General features: G+C 34.5%; 1 protein-coding gene and 1 long non-coding RNA gene across 3 annotated transcripts in view; one reads left to right on the top strand and one right to left on the bottom strand.

Moving 5' to 3' along the window:
* PARP8 (poly(ADP-ribose) polymerase family member 8) overlaps positions 1-23,998 on the bottom strand; it is a 186,554-nt gene that overhangs the window by 99,539 nt on the left and 63,017 nt on the right. The window lies entirely within an intron of this gene.
* Positions 302-17,714, top strand: LOC108307752. The gene is made up of 2 exons (XR_001826663.2): positions 302-5,549; positions 11,786-17,714. It is a non-coding gene; the product is annotated as an uncharacterized LOC108307752 (long non-coding RNA).

Below are 23,998 nucleotides of genomic sequence, written 5' to 3'. Positions count from 1 at the left end.
TATGATAGGTTTGAAGTACCTTTTGCCTTTACTACCAATGTAAACCTGAGAAAATTGCATTTGCTAACCCCTTTCTGCTTGTTTGAAGAGATAATATCTGCTCCGCTAGTGTTGTGAAGAGGATTACAGGGAAGATGATATATGGAAGAAAGCAGCTTATGTAGCGAAAGGACATAAACATGTTGACCCATAAACATGACTTCTCAACTCCCTCCCCAACCCACCAAAAAAAAATTAAGGAATGAGTAAAAGTAGAATAAACCTGTAATGGACATCCAAAGGCCTCCTCAATATCCATTCAACTCCTTCCTCTGCCTCTTCATATGGAATCCCTAAGGTTTGCAAGAGGAGAATTATTTTACAGGTGGAAAGGAAGGCTGAGTGACTGGATAAGCCATCAGGATAAGAGATTCCCCTCCAATGGGAGGAAAGAGGGGTTACCTAGCCTGTGTCCTGCACTTTGGCCTTAATGGTTGTGGGTTCAGGGTGGTCCACTCAGAGTAAAGCTTGGGACTTTAATTCAATACCTGTGGAAAGTCTCTCCCTCCTTCTGGATGTGAATGAGGAAGCAGACAGCTCTGGTCTCTGCTGGTTAGCCTTCTCACACCCACAAGCCTAGGAATGTGCTTGATACAGAAAAAGGTGGTGCTTAGACAATGTCAGAGACGGAGGCAGAGCCCTGATTAAACTAAACCTAAACCTCATTATCAATAATATATTTTTTATTACATGAACAAATAACTATCCTTTTACGGCTTAAGCCAAGCTTGTCCAAGCCATGGCTCACATGCAGTCCAGGATGGCTTTGAATTCGACCCAACACAAATTCGTAAACTTTCTTAAAACATTATGAATCTTTTTGCGATTGTTTTTTTTTAGTTTATCAGCTATCTTTAGAGTGAGTGTATTTTATGTGTGGCACAAGACAATTCTCCCTCCACTGTGGCCCAGGGAAGCCAAAGGTTGGACTTCGTTGGCTTAAGCCAAAACAAAGTATTTTTGTTTCTTACAACTGAAATAATCCTAATTTTAGGCAGACCTATTAAAGTGCTTGAGATACTTCAATGTAAGCATCTATAAGCCATTTGCATTAAAAACTGAATGTAAACATATAGCCTTCAGTTAATTTTATGATTTTTACCTGATTATTTTAATGTAGTGAATACACACTAACAATTTGTTTAGAGTTTGAAGTAATATTCATAAATTTTATCCAATAAATTTTAGGTCATGAACTAAAAAAAATTGTAATAAATTAGACATTTATACATTACCCAAGAAAAACTGCAAGTGCACAGGTTTTAACATTTTTCTGCTTGCCAAAGATAAAATCATTTTCTTTATGATTTAACCATTTTTGTCCTAGTGGTTACATGCTATTTTAGTTCTTCATAGGCACTGATTCATGACTTTGTTTAAATACTTTATGTATGTAAAGTTAGATTTAGAAAGTCCTAGTCCTATCCACTGTTTTTCTTGTTTGTTTCTTTTTGGATACAGCCTTTTGGGAGAACAGCAACTAAACAGGGCAATAATAATACTTTCATAGACTCCAGAATGGTATTTCTAAGTTGTTATTAAAATCAGCCTTTCATTATTCATTAAGCTTTTAGAAAATGTTTCGTTCTTCCAAGATTGTGTAATGTATAATTATTTGAATTATAAGGGCACTGTGCTTAAATCTGACATATTTTGGCAACATATTTTGATTGGTAAGTATTTAGTTAGCAAATGCAACTCATTCTTAAGCCAAAGAACATGTAACTAAAAGTCTCAGTTACAAAAACCTAAGACACCTGTGTGTATGGTTTCACCAAAGGAAAGGTGGCAGTTTTACAAGACACTTATGATTCCAATGCCAATTTCAAATTATGCCCAAACTAAACGCTAAATGTAGACTTCTCATGTAGAAGCATAGGGCAGACTGTTGACCCAAGATTCAATGAAACAGGAACTACAGAAGACTGAAATAACTGGTGAGGGACATTCAGTTGTGGCTATTTGTTTAGAAACTGTTGATGCTGCTTTAATATTCTATTTTCTAACACATATATGAAGAAGTTCTTCTTTTTAAGCCATATTTAATTCTGAATTTTGTGGACACTGCTTTTCTAAAATAAAACATTTTAAAACAGCATATGATTCTCATTGATCACTCCAGAATTCAGAAACTCCTAATGAGTGCCCTTATTTTCATGGCAAATATAGTTATTTTCACAGGCTCAATAAGAATGTCTCCTCTTTTATTACCAGAATGTCATTGAATAATTCTATTTAGTAACCAAGGCTATCCCTGCAGTATCATATTTAAAAATAATTTTCATTTAATCAGGAATAACAAACAACTGTTAAGGAATAAGGAGCGACTGTATGTGGAATAAATGCCTACACACTCCTCCCAAGAAAACCGGCCTAAGACCTAGCTGATAGGGTCCCAGATGTACAGATGATGAGAAAGGTCACTTTCTGGCAAGACAGGAATCTTAGTAAATTTTGGGAGCCTCAACCAGACAGATAATCACTCAATTATATACATAGGTACTAAAGATACAAATCAGGTGGAGAGAGTTTCTTCATTTTGTTTTTCTAGCCTCAATAAACCACTTTTTAAAGTCAAATCCCATCTTTTTTATGAAATTTTCAGAAGAAAAGTTAATTTTATCACCTTGATCAGTAGTTGCTCAACAGATCATGGTTCTAGATTTGCAAACTCAAGGAAGCCTATATGGTTAATGAACACCCTCACTGCAGGTTTTTTGTTTGTTTTTGAATGAAGCATTACCTTTGAAAATTATTTATGATCACAGGAAAGAAACTCTAAAGGAAAAACTGTAAAATCCTTTAAAATAGGCAAAAAAGATCTTGGGTGTTTGCCCATTGGAATGATGCGCTTAAGTTATAGAAAACTGGTAATAATGCAAGTGATTCTTGTTCATGGCATTACAAATAAATTTTGTCTGCTAAAGAATATATACCTCAGTAAGTTAAATGCCTGTACCTCCAATTCTCATTTGAACCATCTTTATTTAGCATGCAAACATAAACAAAGAATCTTTGGAATCCATAAATGTCTCCTTATTCTAGATTAATTTCGGTGCTGAACTGATTAAGTAAACTTTGTAAACAGAGTAGACATTGCTTAAAATAATTCTGGGTTTTGACAAGTTAGAGGTAACTAAAATGTTCACAAATAGGCGTTAGTTAAGTAACAGCATTATCCATTGCAAAGATGCTGCACCATTACAAAGATGCTGCAGCCATTAAAAGAGATATAAAACGAGCCTAATTAGGCTATAACCCCATCTCTGTTAAGAACAATGCATACTCAGATGCATACGGATGCACAGAAAAGTGTCTCTAAGGACATAAATCAGTACGTCACAATTACTCTTTATGGATTTATAATTTTAACTTTCTTTGCAGGGTATGCGTCCGTGGGTGGGGGGAGTTTTTTGGTTCATTGATTATTGTTACTGCTGATGGTGTTTGCCTTCCTTTTCTTTCTAATTTTTGGGAAAGCAATTTTATTAATAGTAATCAAACATATTTGCAGGAGGAACCACTAGATTGAATTCAAAACATAAATTCCATCTTTCAAATGAGAATACATTCACTAATAAAATGGAGGAAAATTCCCCTAGATTCCTGGCTTGATCCGACTCATCCTTCAGGTATTAATTTACATATTTACTTTCTTAAGCCCTCCCTCAGCTCTGCCCCCACTGCCATACCTGACCTAGGCAAGGTTAAGTCCCTTTCATACAGCCCTATACCAACCACCTAAAACTTTTCATAGTTGTAATTTGCATGAATATCAGATTAATGCTTCTTCCTCCCACTAGATCTAATTCCTCTATGTATCTTATTCACTATTGTGTCCCAGGTGCGCAATATATATGCAGGTTGCGTCCTAAGAGAGATTCAAAATATATGTATAGCTCTCCTGCCAGGAACATTAAATGACTCTTAAAAATGGCAGAATAAAAAGTATTTCATATCTTATCAAAGATAAACAACCTGAATACAATTAACTTAAGTCTGTTTATAAGTCTGATTTTAGGAGAGACGGATAATACTTGTCTTTCATTCACAGAAACAGATTTTTAGCATATACAATATTTTAAAGGATATAATTTGGCCTATGATGTGTCTGCATGAAACAAATCATTGTAATAGAATTTGATTGTACCATATAATGTAATATTAGAACAAAGGAGTCACATTGTCCGAATATACATTATGTGCAGAGCATTCAAGTGCATTCACCTATAATTCAATAAGCCCAAAATCATGAAAATATTGCACTTGATATTTGCAACATTGATTATAAAATCTGAATAAGCACCAAAGAGTACTTCAAAGTCTTGAAATGTCAATATTTGTAGGCTATGCAAATATGTTTAAAATAAATTACAGCATATATTCTATTTGGGGAGCTACCCAGAAGCCAAACAAAAGTACACCAGAATCCTGTTATAGTACAGTACCATCACACAGGAGAAGCAAGCATCAACCTATCTTATAAAATGTTCTTCCAGTCACTATAATAGAAATTCACATTGTCCATGATGAATTTCTATTATATTAATGTTATTACTGGATATTATAACTATATATTATTCTGCATATTTTAATATTAATTGTTATGGTTTGAATTTTAGGAAGGGCATAAATGCCCCACTGTCTCAGCTTCCCTTTCTAGGTAATGCAGGTTAAAGAGTAAATCTGTGTCTTGGCATCCTTGATTTTGGCACTATGAATTCACTGAAGAAAATGAGAAAACTCCAATACTCATGAAAATTCACTTCTCTATCTCTAAAAATAAACATACCCCTAGCTCCAGATAAGTCAGTGAAGAAATTTCTCAGGGTACAGACTTCGGGGAAAAGCAGACAGCAGGAGACAGTACTAAGTATTTATTTGATCAATCAATTTGAGATAGAAAATACTTACTAGTCATCCTCGAGACATTTGCAATTTAGATGAGAATTATATAGCTCTAAAGACATAAAAAGGGAAAAGAGACTCAATTTTACAAATCAGTAAATATATTACTGACAAATTAATTTGTCTGAAATGATTATGTCGTTTCTAGCATAGCATTCATCTACATACCGTCCTTTGTTATCATGAAGGACTAAATATATGATTATTGTGACTTTAATCCTCATGACTTTAATCCTCCAGAGACAGCCCAAAGCAAATGAAGAACTGGACACTCCTACACCGTCACACAAACCTTTCAAAAGGAGAAGGTAAAAGGCTTTCTTTTTCTGAAAAAGGCTAGTGAATCATGAAGGGAAGGAAAAGACAAAATGTCCTTCATGAGGTTTCCCAACGCAATTCCTACCCTTAAAAAAGAAATCCATAATAAAATATAGATTTCACATATACCAACTGACAAGAAGAAAAACATCCAAATGGGATCTGAAATAAAACCTCCATTAAAAAGGAAGATGGAGGTCAATGTTAAAAGCCTTTTTATCACTCTTTCAATATGTTTATATTTAGCAACATTAAATCATAGTATTTTCTGAATGCTTCCAAAGGTATTTTTCATAACAAAGTATAGTTATCAATTACTGTTCACAGTATAAGGAAAATACAGAAATGCTCTACATAAGACAAGAGAACTTAAGTTATGCTTTTAGAGGGAAGTGTGAAANACCACAATCAAACACAATTTCAACAGCACCTAAAGCCCCTGCAAGATCTTGCCTACCTACGCGTCTCATCTTTGTCTTGCCTCACTGTTCAGTGTTCTCTATGCACCAACAAAAAGGCTCCTTTCAGTTCTTGAGCATGTTGTGCTCCCTCTGCCTGGAATTCTCTCTCTCCCTTCCTCCTGCTCCTTTTGATTGGTTAACTCGGTCTCAACCTTCAATCTCCATTAGATGTCACCTCCTAGAAAAAAACTTTCTGATGACCTTTCCTAGATTTGGTCAGATCTTACTACAGAGCAGTTATACAGTATGTAAATATGCCTGATTGTATGACTTAATAACATTTGCTTCCCCTGCTAAATCCATAGAGTAGAATAAACTTGTTTTCTTCCCGTTTCCAGTACCTACCATCTACCTAGCACATAGTGGGAACGCTATAAATATATGTAGAATGAATGCTTCTTAAAAATATATAAGCCCATTGATCTTACAAGTCTGAATAACCTTTCTCACAAAATTACTGTGTAAATAAGAATTATTTTACAACCAGTAGAAAGAGCACACACTTTAGTATATGATAGGTTTGAAGTACCTTTTGCCTTTACTACCAATGTAAACCTGAGAAAATTGCATTTGCTAACCCCCTTCTGCTTGTTTGAAGAGATAATATCTGCTCCGCTAGTGTTGTGAAGAGGATTACAGGGAAGATGATATATGGAAGAAAGCAGCTTATGTAGCGAAAGGACATAAACATGTTGACCCATAAACATGACTTCTCAACTCCCTCCCCAACCCACCAAAAAAAAATTAAGGAATGAGTAAAAGTAGAATAAACCTGTAATGGACATCCAAAGGCCTCCTCAATATCCATTCAACTCCTTCCTCTGCCTCTTCATATGGAATCCCTAAGGTTTGCAAGAGGAGAATTATTTTACAGGTGGAAAGGAAGGCTGAGTGACTGGATAAGCCATCAGGATAAGAGATTCCCCTCCAATGGGAGGAAAGAGGGGTTACCTAGCCTGTGTCCTGCACTTTGGCCTTAATGGTTGTGGGTTCAGGGTGGTCCACTCAGAGTAAAGCTTGGGACTTTAATTCAATACCTGTGGAAAGTCTCTCCCTCCTTCTGGATGTGAATGAGGAAGCAGACAGCTCTGGTCTCTGCTGGTTAGCCTTCTCACACCCACAAGCCTAGGAATGTGCTTGATACAGAAAAAGGTGGTGCTTAGACAATGTCAGAGACGGAGGCAGAGCCCTGATTAAACTAAACCTAAACCTCATTATCAATAATATATTTTTTATTACATGAACAAATAACTATCCTTTTACGGCTTAAGCCAAGCTTGTCCAAGCCATGGCTCACATGCAGTCCAGGATGGCTTTGAATTCGACCCAACACAAATTCGTAAACTTTCTTAAAACATTATGAATCTTTTTGCGATTGTTTTTTTTTAGTTTATCAGCTATCTTTAGAGTGAGTGTATTTTATGTGTGGCACAAGACAATTCTCCCTCCACTGTGGCCCAGGGAAGCCAAAGGTTGGACTTCGTTGGCTTAAGCCAAAACAAAGTATTTTTGTTTCTTACAACTGAAATAATCCTAATTTTAGGCAGACCTATTAAAGTGCTTGAGATACTTCAATGTAAGCATCTATAAGCCATTTGCATTAAAAACTGAATGTAAACATATAGCCTTCAGTTAATTTTATGATTTTTACCTGATTATTTTAATGTAGTGAATACACACTAACAATTTGTTTAGAGTTTGAAGTAATATTCATAAATTTTATCCAATAAATTTTAGGTCATGAACTAAAAAAAATTGTAATAAATTAGACATTTATACATTACCCAAGAAAAACTGCAAGTGCACAGGTTTTAACATTTTTCTGCTTGCCAAAGATAAAATCATTTTCTTTATGATTTAACCATTTTTGTCCTAGTGGTTACATGCTATTTTAGTTCTTCATAGGCACTGATTCATGACTTTGTTTAAATACTTTATGTATGTAAAGTTAGATTTAGAAAGTCCTAGTCCTATCCACTGTTTTTCTTGTTTGTTTCTTTTTGGATACAGCCTTTTGGGAGAACAGCAACTAAACAGGGCAATAATAATACTTTCATAGACTCCAGAATGGTATTTCTAAGTTGTTATTAAAATCAGCCTTTCATTATTCATTAAGCTTTTAGAAAATGTTTCGTTCTTCCAAGATTGTGTAATGTATAATTATTTGAATTATAAGGGCACTGTGCTTAAATCTGACATATTTTGGCAACATATTTTGATTGGTAAGTATTTAGTTAGCAAATGCAACTCATTCTTAAGCCAAAGAACATGTAACTAAAAGTCTCAGTTACAAAAACCTAAGACACCTGTGTGTATGGTTTCACCAAAGGAAAGGTGGCAGTTTTACAAGACACTTATGATTCCAATGCCAATTTCAAATTATGCCCAAACTAAACGCTAAATGTAGACTTCTCATGTAGAAGCATAGGGCAGACTGTTGACCCAAGATTCAATGAAACAGGAACTACAGAAGACTGAAATAACTGGTGAGGGACATTCAGTTGTGGCTATTTGTTTAGAAACTGTTGATGCTGCTTTAATATTCTATTTTCTAACACATATATGAAGAAGTTCTTCTTTTTAAGCCATATTTAATTCTGAATTTTGTGGACACTGCTTTTCTAAAATAAAACATTTTAAAACAGCATATGATTCTCATTGATCACTCCAGAATTCAGAAACTCCTAATGAGTGCCCTTATTTTCATGGCAAATATAGTTATTTTCACAGGCTCAATAAGAATGTCTCCTCTTTTATTACCAGAATGTCATTGAATAATTCTATTTAGTAACCAAGGCTATCCCTGCAGTATCATATTTAAAAATAATTTTCATTTAATCAGGAATAACAAACAACTGTTAAGGAATAAGGAGCGACTGTATGTGGAATAAATGCCTACACACTCCTCCCAAGAAAACCGGCCTAAGACCTAGCTGATAGGGTCCCAGATGTACAGATGATGAGAAAGGTCACTTTCTGGCAAGACAGGAATCTTAGTAAATTTTGGGAGCCTCAACCAGACAGATAATCACTCAATTATATACATAGGTACTAAAGATACAAATCAGGTGGAGAGAGTTTCTTCATTTTGTTTTTCTAGCCTCAATAAACCACTTTTTAAAGTCAAATCCCATCTTTTTTATGAAATTTTCAGAAGAAAAGTTAATTTTATCACCTTGATCAGTAGTTGCTCAACAGATCATGGTTCTAGATTTGCAAACTCAAGGAAGCCTATATGGTTAATGAACACCCTCACTGCAGGTTTTTTGTTTGTTTTTGAATGAAGCATTACCTTTGAAAATTATTTATGATCACAGGAAAGAAACTCTAAAGGAAAAACTGTAAAATCCTTTAAAATAGGCAAAAAAGATCTTGGGTGTTTGCCCATTGGAATGATGCGCTTAAGTTATAGAAAACTGGTAATAATGCAAGTGATTCTTGTTCATGGCATTACAAATAAATTTTGTCTGCTAAAGAATATATACCTCAGTAAGTTAAATGCCTGTACCTCCAATTCTCATTTGAACCATCTTTATTTAGCATGCAAACATAAACAAAGAATCTTTGGAATCCATAAATGTCTCCTTATTCTAGATTAATTTCGGTGCTGAACTGATTAAGTAAACTTTGTAAACAGAGTAGACATTGCTTAAAATAATTCTGGGTTTTGACAAGTTAGAGGTAACTAAAATGTTCACAAATAGGCGTTAGTTAAGTAACAGCATTATCCATTGCAAAGATGCTGCACCATTACAAAGATGCTGCAGCCATTAAAAGAGATATAAAACGAGCCTAATTAGGCTATAACCCCATCTCTGTTAAGAACAATGCATACTCAGATGCATACGGATGCACAGAAAAGTGTCTCTAAGGACATAAATCAGTACGTCACAATTACTCTTTATGGATTTATAATTTTAACTTTCTTTGCAGGGTATGCGTCCGTGGGTGGGGGGAGTTTTTTGGTTCATTGATTATTGTTACTGCTGATGGTGTTTGCCTTCCTTTTCTTTCTAATTTTTGGGAAAGCAATTTTATTAATAGTAATCAAACATATTTGCAGGAGGAACCACTAGATTGAATTCAAAACATAAATTCCATCTTTCAAATGAGAATACATTCACTAATAAAATGGAGGAAAATTCCCCTAGATTCCTGGCTTGATCCGACTCATCCTTCAGGTATTAATTTACATATTTACTTTCTTAAGCCCTCCCTCAGCTCTGCCCCCACTGCCATACCTGACCTAGGCAAGGTTAAGTCCCTTTCATAGAGCCCTATACCAACCACCTAAAACTTTTCATAGTTGTAATTTGCATGAATATCAGATTAATGCTTCTTCCTCCCACTAGATCTAATTCCTCTATGTATCTTATTCACTATTGTGTCCCAGGTGCGCAATATATATGCAGGTTGCGTCCTAAGAGAGATTCAAAATATATGTATAGCTCTCCTGCCAGGAACATTAAATGACTCTTAAAAATGGCAGAATAAAAAGTATTTCATATCTTATCAAAGATAAACAACCTGAATACAATTAACTTAAGTCTGTTTATAAGTCTGATTTTAGGAGAGACGGATAATACTTGTCTTTCATTCACAGAAACAGATTTTTAGCATATACAATATTTTAAAGGATATAATTTGGCCTATGATGTGTCTGCATGAAACAAATCATTGTAATAGAATTTGATTGTACCATATAATGTAATATTAGAACAAAGGAGTCACATTGTCCGAATATACATTATGTGCAGAGCATTCAAGTGCATTCACCTATAATTCAATAAGCCCAAAATCATGAAAATATTGCACTTGATATTTGCAACATTGATTATAAAATCTGAATAAGCACCAAAGAGTACTTCAAAGTCTTGAAATGTCAATATTTGTAGGCTATGCAAATATGTTTAAAATAAATTACAGCATATATTCTATTTGGGGAGCTACCCAGAAGCCAAACAAAAGTACACCAGAATCCTGTTATAGTACAGTACCATCACACAGGAGAAGCAAGCATCAACCTATCTTATAAAATGTTCTTCCAGTCACTATAATAGAAATTCACATTGTCCATGATGAATTTCTATTATATTAATGTTATTACTGGATATTATAACTATATATTATTCTGCATATTTTAATATTAATTGTTATGGTTTGAATTTTAGGAAGGGCATAAATGCCCCACTGTCTCAGCTTCCCTTTCTAGGTAATGCAGGTTAAAGAGTAAATCTGTGTCTTGGCATCCTTGATTTTGGCACTATGAATTCACTGAAGAAAATGAGAAAACTCCAATACTCATGAAAATTCACTTCTCTATCTCTAAAAATAAACATACCCCTAGCTCCAGATAAGTCAGTGAAGAAATTTCTCAGGGTACAGACTTCGGGGAAAAGCAGACAGCAGGAGACAGTACTAAGTATTTATTTGATCAATCAATTTGAGATAGAAAATACTTACTAGTCATCCTCGAGACATTTGCAATTTAGATGAGAATTATATAGCTCTAAAGACATAAAAAGGGAAAAGAGACTCAATTTTACAAATCAGTAAATATATTACTGACAAATTAATTTGTCTGAAATGATTATGTCGTTTCTAGCATAGCATTCATCTACATACCGTCCTTTGTTATCATGAAGGACTAAATATATGATTATTGTGACTTTAATCCTCATGACTTTAATCCTCCAGAGACAGCCCAAAGCAAATGAAGAACTGGACACTCCTACACCGTCACACAAACCTTTCAAAAGGAGAAGGTAAAAGGCTTTCTTTTTCTGAAAAAGGCTAGTGAATCATGAAGGGAAGGAAAAGACAAAATGTCCTTCATGAGGTTTCCCAACGCAATTCCTACCCTTAAAAAAGAAATCCATAATAAAATATAGATTTCACATATACCAACTGACAAGAAGAAAAACATCCAAATGGGATCTGAAATAAAACCTCCATTAAAAAGGAAGATGGAGGTCAATGTTAAAAGCCTTTTTATCACTCTTTCAATATGTTTATATTTAGCAACATTAAATCATAGTATTTTCTGAATGCTTCCAAAGGTATTTTTCATAACAAAGTATGTCACTTAAATTCATCTTCCTCATTAAGTAAAGTTATCAATTACTGTTCACAGTATAAGGAAAATACAGAAATGCTCTACATAAGACAAGAGAACTTAAGTTATGCTTTTAGAGGGAAGTGTGAAATATTTGAGAACTCATCAGAAATTGGTAAGAACTACAGATCTGAGGACAAGAGGGACAAATGGGGGAATGAGATTTGTAGGAAACTGTAGGGAATCTGGCTTGGTAGAAAAAGAAATAATCATATTAAATATTAAAATGAAGCCTCACAAAATAAAAAAGAAAAAGTCTGAATATGATGTAAAAACATTAGATTCTACCACAGATACAGAAAAATTGTCCTTGTATACAATTTAATACAAGTTGTGAGGTTATGAGTCAATAACTGAAGAACTATTTTCTAAATTATTCAACCACAATTTCTGTCTCTGAGTATAGTTTAGCTGGCATAAATATTGCTATCTGTAGCTTCATGTAATTTTTCAAAAATTGATAATTTAAAGCTATTTAGCTAAATATAATCAATCAAGAAATATTTAAGAGGTTTTAAAAGACTACTTCATCAAGAATTCTAAAATGTGAAAAAGATTTTTTAAGAAAAAAAGTATTTTTCAAAAACTATTGGTACTAACAGTTTGAATTTTCAGTTTCTTAGAAGTCAAGTTGCCCATCAGAGACTCCAACGGGCACGATCTGTTACATCAGGAGCAAGTTTTTCGCCCATTTTTAATGTCATCTATGACCACAGATGAGAAATAAAAAAGTATTGTTATTTGACAACTATTCACAGTTTCATCTCCCACAGTTAAAAAAAAAAAAAAAGATACAATCTGCTGAGTCAAAGCTATTGCATGTCATTTGCATTTATCATTAAAATAACATTTACTACTATGTTCTCAAAGCCAAATTACTCAACGAATTGCTGAATGTTTCCAAAGAAATGCTTTAATTAGTTCTTTATGCAAATATCAGTCTGCATATCTACTATTTCTATTCAGAATTTCTATTCAGAATTTAGCAAATCTGTGCAAAATACTGTTTGCGTTTATAACTTAAACAGAAAAGTGACTTTAAAAATTACATGTAATATGCCATAATTTATACAGATAATACTATCATATGTTTTTCACTTGTTAAGGTTCCCCTCCATATTGCATATAGTTCGTTTTTCCAGATTCTAATTCCAACCTTTCTTAGAACCAATTACTAAATTACTGTTTATTTATTGTATTGTATTTCTACGGCCAGTGACAATGAGTAAGAAACCAATGTTCTCATGTTCACATACTAATTCTTTAGGAAAATTTATGATGATAAACATCATCATTATCCGAATCACTTATCTAATTATTATCAGTTGCTGATCTGAAATCCTAGTGGCCTAATGTGCTTCAAATTTCAGAAATTTCCTTTTTTTAGAAAAGTAATCAAATATATTTTACACAAAACCCTCGGTAAGAAGCCGTGTCATTAAAAACAATAATATATCTGTAGAGAGATGCATGGAAATTCCCACTATGTGGCAAACGTGTGGGATATTTATAGACAGAGCAAAATATATACAATCTCATGTCTGTTCGAATAGATTTACCACTAAATATATTTGGGGCAAACTTACAAAATAACTTGGTTTGAATTTTCAGAGCTTTTAAGAATCAGAAATCCAACCTATATATTTCAAGTTTTAATACCTAAGATTGCTCATGAGACTAAATTCTGTAATTAAGCAAATGCATAACTGAGTATTATAAGAAATCCACAAATATATACCTAAGTGTTGAGTCCTATACCTTATGCTTTCCCAATGACTGCATCCAAAAAAAGGAAAAATATCTGAAGGGGATAATTAACATTTCCCATCAAACTTCGATCAGGATGAATATATCTTTACAACGGAAATAACAAAAAGCTGTCTAGTGACCCTTTACTCAGGGTACCAGTACATCTTTCTTCTTTAGCATATAAGTAAATTTAAACTCTACCATATTTCCCAGATTTAGATGAGCCAGACCTGTACAAGCAAATGCACACTGCTACGAATTGCCCATTTTACATTTTCATTTGACTCAAGTCCAATAGACCAACATATTCATTCTTTTGGACAGAAGAGCAAAACAGAACTCAATTGAAAAAAGAAACTCAAAATGGACAGACTTTTGATTTCACTCTCTAAAGGCCAAGCAAAGAATTCAGTTTTGGAAATTTGGAAAAAAATGTACATATGATCTTGATTTCACAGAGTGTTAGGTTGGAACAGAAGTCGGAAATCACCCAGTTGCACATCCCTTATTTTACAGAAGAACAAACATAAATTTAAAGAGACTCATTCAATTCCATGTGGAACCAGAAGCAGAGCCAGGTTTTCTGACATTTTCCTCCAAGTCACTCAGCCTCGTGATTTTTCACACTGGGCTTTTTTGCTATGGCAAGAAACTTCTGATTACTTTGTGACAAGATCTCATCTTTCTTGCTCAAAGTATTCCTGAACATACAGTCAACAGTGTAAAGTTTCTGCCCCATGTGAGCCAAACTTCACTGGATAGCCTGCCCTTGCACACTACTTCCTTGTCTTCTGATCGATATGCTTAAGTGTATACAGTAATTTCTTCATCTACTAACCCTCCCCTCTGATAATTATTAACAAAAGAACTTCTTATTCAAAAAGTATAAAATTATTTTCAAAGGAAATCACTTAAAATATAACAAAAATACCTCAATAATTTTTGGTTTTCAAATTCCATCAACTAAGGTACTGGTTCATATTAGTACATATATTCAGTTGCATCATATCAGCTCTTTTTAAGAACTGAGAATTGGTTTGTGATATGGTTTGGCTGTGTCCCCATCCAAATCTCATCTTGAATTGCAGTCCCCATTATCCACATGTGTCACGAGAGGGACCTGGTGAGAGGTAATTTAATCATGGAGGCAGTTTACTGCCTCCATGCTGCTGTTCTCGTAATAGTGAGTGAGTTCTTGAGACAGCTGAAGGTTTTATAAAGGAATTTCCCCCTTTTGCTCAGAACTTTTCTGCTGTCATGTGAAGATGGACATGGTTGCCTCCCCTTCTGCCGTAATTGTAAGTTTCCTGAGGCCTTCCCAGGCCTGTGGAACTGTGAGTCAATTAAACTGTTTTCCTTTATAAATCACTCAGTTTTGGATATTTCTTCATGAGAACAGACTAATACAGTTTGACATTTATAAAATTATATAAAATAACAAAAAAATTTGGTAAAACCTAGACAAAACCAAATCCTGTTAAAATTCTCCTACAATCTAAACTGAGAAGTCTAAATAATGAGTTTTTAAAATCGACTTCAATTTTAAAAGAGGAACTCTCTGAGGTGCTTGCCCTAATTAGTAGTGCACAAGCAAAAACACTTTCTAATATCTTAATGTATTTCTGTATGTGCTCACTTTAAGAAAGCACTTAAAATGTTTATTTGGCAGTGTTTGCATTCTCTAATGCATATAGCTCCCTTCTTTTCTCATTCTGTATTGTAAAAGAAATCTTGTTCAGCTAACTGACATTTAATAAAGGATAGAAAATGTTTCAAGGCCAAGCTTCATAGTCCTAATGTACACTTTTTTTTTCCTTTTAAAACCAATAAGTATTTTTATGTTTAAAGTCTGCAAGATGACAAGAAGGATACTGAAGTTGTCATCAGTGTCAAGAAGGAATCCAAATTTATCAGTAAGGAAGAGAAGGAAAAACATTTGAGACAGCTAATCTTGAAGATATGGATGGAAGATGCCTGCAGGAGATATTCACACCTAACTGAAAAGAAATAACTCAGAAAGAATAAGCTTTCTGAACTACAAGAAAAAAATATTTACTCCCAGAACACTCATAGACTTATTACAAAATGGACCATCTAACTGTTCCTTTTTTTTTTTTATTACAGGCAAGAATATTAAGGCCCAGAAGGGTCTATTAATTTGTCCTAGTTACACAACATTTGGTCAAGAACTTAGATCTCCTTTGGTCCAGAAGCCTTTCATTACATTTTATCATTTCAACAATTGTTTAATCTGTACAGTATATTTAATAACTCATCTGAAATCAATATAAAACAATTATGCAATTATTAAAGAGCCGAGTGTGAAGAAAAAGTTTTTCCCCTTGTATATTGTTTCCTTAGCAAAGCAACTTTTGTGTAAGAGGCAGGTCTAACTCCATTTGGCATTACTTTTGCAAATTGATTAGTTATCCAGAGTTCCTATAAAAATGAGATGGCCCTGTTGAAAATTATTTTTACTTAGTTGATAGTTACCAAAGCAATATGGGAGCAAAAATTTATCTAAATTTATTTTGTCAGGTGAAAGAGATTTTCACTTTAGAAGGGGAGCAATTCTCAACAACTACATATTCATATGTGTTCCATAAGACCAGACCACAAAATTGTCACATATTTAAGAAAATTTATAAGAAAAATGCTTAACTCTCAGTCAGTTCCAATAAAAATGAGCTAATAAGTTGTCTTTTCCTACATTAATACACATCTTTGATTTGTCTCATCACATTTTTAAGTATTTTTCAACGTTACACATGTTACCTCCAATATAAAATAAGGAAAATTTAGTCTAAAATCTTTAATATACATCATTTTAAGAGTGACATCAAAATTATACTTTATAATTACGCAACATTTTAAATTTTGATAGAAAAGTTATCAACTCAAAAATAACTAACTTCCTTGATATGAAAATACTTTAAATATTAAAATATTAGTTTTGCTTTCTCTTTGGGAAGTATTTCTAATATCAGGTAGTCTCAGGAAAGGAAAGAAAACAAATTCTGGGAGGGCAGTAGCTGACTTATTTGGATGCCAAAAAAAAGTCTGTGTAGTTCAAGAGCTGAGGAAGCTATGGGACCTTAATTTAAAAGTGTGCTTCCTAGGAAAACAGGACCCAACATAACAACAGATTGATAGATAAACTGCAAATTAGTCATTAAGTTGCACTCAGAATATCATAGAGAAAAAAGAAATGAAAATGATGTCAATTTTTAAAAATTGTATAAAAATAAATCAAAATGCTGTTAAAACTCTCAAAACTCAAAACGTTAAGATCAACAGAATCACTTTTTTGAGCTAATTCACAGATAAATTCGAGTCAGTCTAATTGCAATAGCATCAATTCATCACTTATGCCCAACTCTAAAATTATAATAAAGAAGCTTCCACAATGGATGTTGTCAATTAATAAAAGGAGCATGGTAATGACTTAGAAATATTCATTATAATTCACAGGAAATACTTAAGCCATCATTTACTTCTACCTAGAAAAATGACACAGAAGTAATCAATGCTGGCAGTGCCAAGGTCTTGCCAGTGCCAAGACCTTCCTTCTCAAACATGCAGCATCCTAACTCATTCTAGCAGTCACAAACATGACTCCAGGGAAGCCATTCAAAGTGCTGGTCACATTATGACTAAAAATACTACAAAAGGCAACTTTTAAAAGCACACATGAGAGGTTTTATAAATCTGACAAATAGGAAGCCCTTGAGAGAAATGACATTCACAGAGTGAAAAGAAGTGATAAGAAGCTGAATTCAAAAATTAACTCTCACCAGTCATTAGTAGTTGGTACTCACACATTTATTCAACCAATTATGGAGTAAATGATTATTGAAGATCCACTCTGTGCCAACACAGCTGGAAAGTCAAAATAGACAGGGGCCCTGAATTCAGGAAGTTTCTAGTCCGGCAAGGGAAAACACAATTAAAGTATCACCCAAATAAATGAAAATTACCGTTCTAATTTTCAACCCTGAAGGAGGATTATGTCATATATTGTGGCATCAAATAAGGGCCTATAAGTTGCCAAAGGGTACCAGGAAAGTTTCCTGCAGGATGTGATGATAGGACAAAAATAGGTTGATGAGCAAAAAAAAAAAAAATAACAATAATAATAATAATTGAGGAATTTGAATATGCCACCCTCATTCTTCAAAATTTTCACTTTTTCAGCCGTATAGTTCCAAATTAAATGGAGAATCCAAACCTCCCTTGAACAGATACTATGCTTTATTTCTCTATGTACTGGTAGCCCCTGGCACAGTGGAAGGCACAGACCATAACTGACCTTCACACATCTTGTCAATATTAACTGAAAACAAGCCTACGAGTAATGTACATTCACAGAGGTATTTTACTTTTGAACAATATAGTCCACATCTACCTCTGGCCAAAAGCTGGATCAAAGCAGTTGACACAGTACCTAAACAAAGAACAAAAATCTGAAAAGAGGGAAAAAGTTTGAGTGGATCCATGTCCATCTTTTCAAAAGAACACCAAGTCCGGGTGGGAAGTGGGAGCAGGAGTGAGGACTGGGCACGCTCCAACAACAGAAGGGAGTAGCTGGCACGCAGAAGCCAGGTCTGACTCACAACGTGTCTAAATGTGCCTGCAGTTCTTAGTACATGGAAGCATCTCAAATGTTCATCTAAAAAGTAGGGTGAAGGAAGTCATAAAAATACTACAGTTTTCTGCTGATAGGTAGAAAACTAAAGATAAAATGATTACCAAAAACGATTACCAGAGTTATGCACTGTCTCTCACAAAATACTACTATACTAAGGAATTGCCTGTGTTTTTCTCACAACCTTCAAAAAGACCCTTAGAAATCTCAGATGGTTTTGATTTATGACTATCAATGTCATCTTTACCAGATCACATGAGATGGTCTAGTCCTTAAAAATGAGAGAGTAGTTACTAATGACACACTCTTTGGGTTATTTGCACACAAAAGAATAATACAGAAAACAGAGGGATGTGTTATTCTAAAAGTCAAATTCCCTCTGCAGTATTTCCACCTAACCTTCCAAATAAAGGAGTCTTGCTTTTGAGGTAAGCAGAAAGGCCTGTAGCATGGGGACAGAGATGATCCACAGTTGTCTGGCCCTGGTCAGTCTTTTTTGTACCTGCATATGAGCGGCCTGCACAATTCCTGGTAGTTTTGCCTTTCTCAGAGAATACTGAATATTCTACATGAGACTAGGGTACAAAACAGCCCCCGAGGGAGCTTTCCCACACGGAGGTAAGGGAATTTCCTCAGTCATCGCTGTGCTCAGGCCAACTCTGATAAATCTCAGGGGATTTTTAATTGAGACATCACTGGCAATACACATGCTTTCTGGTGGTTATGATTAGCATTAGATGCTAATCATGTGGCTGAACAAGAAAAAGCAGCTTCCTCTCTTGGAGTTCATGGTCAGATCTGAGGCACTCCTATCAATAAAAACGTATTTGTAAAATGGGGGGAGAAAACTAAAGCTGGAAACGTAGCTAATGAACTAGATTACACATACATCCTCCATTGGATAGATTCTTACTGAACACCTTTTTTGTACCAAGCACTTAATTATGTCATTAAATAAAACACCATAAATTCACTGTTATTGTACAGTGGAGGAAACAGACTCCCAAGTTTAGAAATGCTCCCAAAGTCACTGTGCCACTCAGGGAATTAAAGTGAAGCTTTAAACCCAGGTCTGTCTGACACACAGCTAAAGTAAAAAAATAAAAAATAAAAATAATAAGTTGGGAGGAGGACAAGTTGTAACAACATGGCATAAACTGTGGAATAGCCAGATATAAAGCAATCAAGTTGTCAGCTTTCAAAAATGAGGCATCACAATACCATAGAGTAGGTGGCAGAACCGTAAACAACTCAGGCGCCAAAGGATGTGTCTATAGTCATGATTTGAAGGAAATCTTGTGTATATGCACAAAATTAGAAAAACTAACTTTGTATACTATCTAACATTAGCAGTGTTATTTCAGAACAGAAAGCCAACAGAGAAGAACATACTGATTATGTTTTAGAAAGACTATCTTAAGATCCAGCAGATCTACTTCTATTGCAATTTAACTAAACTAAGACAGTTGCTTTGGCACAAGTGTTGTACACTGTATAAACAATGGAAAATGTGGCCGGGCACGGTGGCTCAAGCCTGTAATCCCAGCACTTTGGGAGGCCAAGGCAGGCGGATCACAAGGTGAAGAGATCGAGACCATCCTGGCCAACATGGTGAAACCCTGTCTCTACTAAAAATACAAAAAAAAAAAAATTAGCTGGGTGTGGTGGCGTGCACCTGTAGTCCCAGCTACCTGGGAGGCTGATGCAGGAGAATTGCTTGAACCCGGGAGGTGGAGGTTGCAGTGAGCTGAGGTTGCGCCACTGTACTCCAGCCTGGCCTGGCAATACAGCAAGACTCTGTCTAAAAAAAAAGACAATGTCTGCCATGGAAAAAAACAATTAGCAAATTAAAAACTTATCTTTTAATTTCTGTTAGCTAGCCCACTACTTTTGCTTTAATTAACGGCCGTATTAGCACTGAACACATGAAATATGTTTGAATTTCACAGATACCCTAACTGAACATGCATTCATGTTAGGGAGCAATATTTAGCCAATACTTTCCCAGAATAACAGTGAGGATGTAAACATAAGATTTTTACTTGAAACTGTGTATAACTAAGTACTTTGCTAAAAGTACAAACAGATGAATAATTCACTAATTTCTGTTTCTTACTTTAGACATTAGCCATCATTTGATGGAACACAAACATTATGTAAGATGGTTCATGAAAAATGATTAAATTTATTTTACTGGTATTAAACTATTACATCAATAAAAATTAAAAGGCTAAGTACTTAAAACAATACAAATGTTAAATATATATATAAAAGAGTAAATTAATATATTGTGCAACCAACCTAAGTGCCCATCAACTAATGAGTGGACAAAGAATATGTGTTATACATATGTACACACATATATGTATACATGCATACATATATATATACACATGCATACATATATATACACACATACACACACAATGGAATATTACTCAGCCACTAAAAAGAAACAAAATAATGTGTTCTACAGCAACTTGGATGGCACTGGAGGGCATATTCTTAGTGAAGTAACTCAGGGGTAGAAAACCAAAAACCATATGATTTCACTTAAAAGTGGTAGCTGGCCAGGCACGGTGGCTCATGCCTGTAACCCTCAAATTTGGGAGGCCAAGGCGAGCGGGTCACTTGAGGTCTGAAGTTTGAAACTAGACTGACCAACATGGAGAAACCCCATCTCTACTAAAATTTTGTATTTGTAAAAATACAAAATTAGCCAGGCGTGGTGGTGCATGCCCGTAATCCCAGTTACTCGGGATGCTGAGGCAGGAGAATCACTTGAACCAGGGAGGCAGAGGCTGTGGTGAGCTGAGATCACGTCATTGCAATCCAGCCTGGGCAACAAGGGCGAAACTCCGTCTTACAAAAAAAACAAAATGTGAGAGCTAAGCTATGAGTATGCAAAGGCATAGAGAGTGATATAATGGGCTTTTGAGACTCAGAGTGGGAGGGAGGAAGGGGGTCTAAGGATAAAAACTACACATTAGGTACAATGTACACTACTCAGGTGACAGGTGCACTAAAATCTCCGAATTCACCACTATGTTATTCATTCATGTAAAAAAAAAAAAAAAACCACTTGTACCCCCAAAGCTACTGAAGTAAAAATTAATAAAAAGAGAGTATCATAATATAGTCTAAATTGTAATATGTATTGCTTTTACCAAAAAAATTTAAAAACAAATAACATAATTATAATACATTCCTTAATAAAAGAATAAATTGTAGACAGATGGCAGAAGAGGAAAGAATTCTCTTACATTTCACTATACATCATAAGCAGTCATTTCTGACAAATTGTGGAAACTCATCTACATATCAATTCACATAGCTGCAATTTTTTTTTCCCTGAACCAATCAACTTCTGTTTTCAGTAAAGAATAACCAAACTGATTTTTTTTTCCTTTGCTGTGCTGGCACATACACTGTGTCATTTAAAAGGAAATAAAGCAACACATTTGATTAGCTATAATTTATTTTAAATGCATCTACCGAAAACTTAGCAATTTGCATGCTTAATAAGGTAGGTTAAAGTAAAGAATCAATTTTCACACATATAATATAATTTCACTGAGCTATATTTATTTGTTCATTCCAAAAGCAGAAAGGAAAGGCATGTAATATAAACAGACAATCATATTTTCAAGAATGTCTACAGCTGGTCCTCAAGAATATTTATAGGCGTATCATTTGACAGTTAGATGTTTGAAGGAGAGGGTGCCTGTGGTCCAGCTACTCAGGAGGCCAAGTAGGGTGGACCACTTAAGCCAGGAGTTTGAGGCAAGCCTGGGGAACATAGCAAGACCCTATCTTTGTGAAAATAATTTTTTAAAAATTTAAACATGGATGTGTGCCTAAAGATAATTTTTCCAGGAGGATTTCAAATTCTCTATTTAATATTTAAAAGGAAAACTGAATTTCTCATCAAAATATCTTAGAAAATAATTTCAATGCCTCATGAATTTAAAACTTTGATCAAGTAGAAAACTTTTTAACAATTCTCGCTTTCCTCATAAAAGAATTTTTTTAATCTAATAAAGAATAGTAAAAAGCCTGTTTGTGGAAATCTGAAAATATTCCTCACCAATAGATAATTTTTTCTTATGTTTCCTTTTTTGTCACCTAGTTTTGCCTTTTGGTTTTCTTTCTACATATCTTCTAGAACTCGGTTTTTCTGCTAATTTTAAAAAGAGGTTTATCTAATGTCACGCAACAAGAAGGTGACAGAATTAGCACAAAAATCTAGTATTCATCCAGAACCAAACTTACCTAAATGAAATGAAGTACAAATCAACCATTGACTTCTTCAAGAAAAGAAAGGCCTCTTCTGGTCTTTGCTATCCAAACAATCAATCATATTAATATTGTAATTACTGTCATTATCATTACCGAAGTCTTGAGAAGGCAACTGTTTAATCTAGAAACTGAGAGACAACAACCTATACCTAGTAGAGGATACAATGAATTAAACACTGGAAAGATATTTAATATCTTTCCATTGCTTCCTAAGAAAGAAAAGACAGGACTTCACTCTGGAATTCTGGATTGAGTTTTGTAAAACATGAGATTTTCGATGTACCCAATTACAAATTTTTTTAATTTATCAAAAATTTATCATTCAAGACATCTAAAAGTTGATTCTCAAGATAAATAAATGTTTAGCTTACTACTAATATTTGCAAGTAAAGGAAAATCTATCACCATATGTAAGAGGCAAGAATACACTTTAACATTCAAGTGAAAAGGCTGGGCAAGAATTAATAACTCTTATCTTTAATCAGCAAATTATTTCAAATGGCATCTGAGAACTGTTCACTGTTGCCAAGCTGCATTACAGATCATCCCAGTAAGCAGTCTATAAAACAACACAATTAGAGAAGTTAATTATCTGCTGCAGAAATATTCATAATGTAGAGCGTGCTGAAATATCCTCTTGATGCTGGACTGTCCCAAATGTTCCTAGTGAGTACACACGTAGTATCACATTACAGGATTAGCAGAGAACTGGAGTCATACCAGATGCATAGAATCTTTTAGCATATCTAACATCCACACATGAAAACTTTAACAAAATAACTGTCAGCGATAACACTCTATCTTCACCAAGTCCCATTTCCATTTCCTCCAGGACACAACAGTTGGATTCCATGGGCCCAATGGTCTGAGAAGCACATGGTTTTTTGGAACAATTCTTATATGACATTAGGTAAATACTATCATAAACCTAGACTTCAGAAAATTAACACAATAAAGCTTCTTGTACACATCACATTATATGAAGAAGATTGGGGGACTCAGCTCCACACAGTCACTGAGGGATCCAGGCTTATTGACTGTTGTGTCCCACCATTGGCTAAGGCTTCATCCTCCTCTGCAAATTACAAGGGAAGCCGGGAAATGGAACATAGCTGTGCCCAAGGGGAAAGGGATTTGGTAAACACGTAGAAGTCTATACCACATCTTTTCACCTTAGTCATACATTTGGCTTACTATAAAATGTATTAATATTTACTTGGAAAACTCTTTCCTTAACTATCAAACTTCGATTTTCAGTGGCAGTGACAGAAACGAGAAATAAAAGGCAAAGAAAAACAGCTATATGTAATTATAAAGTAGATCTCAATAAGCCTGAAAACTTTCTCAAAAACAACTGTTTGGTCCAGCTGTCCTTCAACCTTCAAATATTATAATAAAACATTCACTAAGAAAACTGTAACATATTTTAACTGGACCCACAAAAAAAGGGAACAGCTTGGGCAC

Source organism: Cebus imitator, unplaced genomic scaffold (assembly GCF_001604975.1).
Source record: "Cebus imitator isolate Cc_AM_T3 unplaced genomic scaffold, Cebus_imitator-1.0 Scaffold80, whole genome shotgun sequence".
NCBI lineage: Eukaryota > Metazoa > Chordata > Mammalia > Primates > Cebidae > Cebus > Cebus imitator.
The sequence above is the reverse complement of the archived record's forward strand: the minus strand, read 5'-3'. Positions and strand labels throughout refer to the sequence as shown.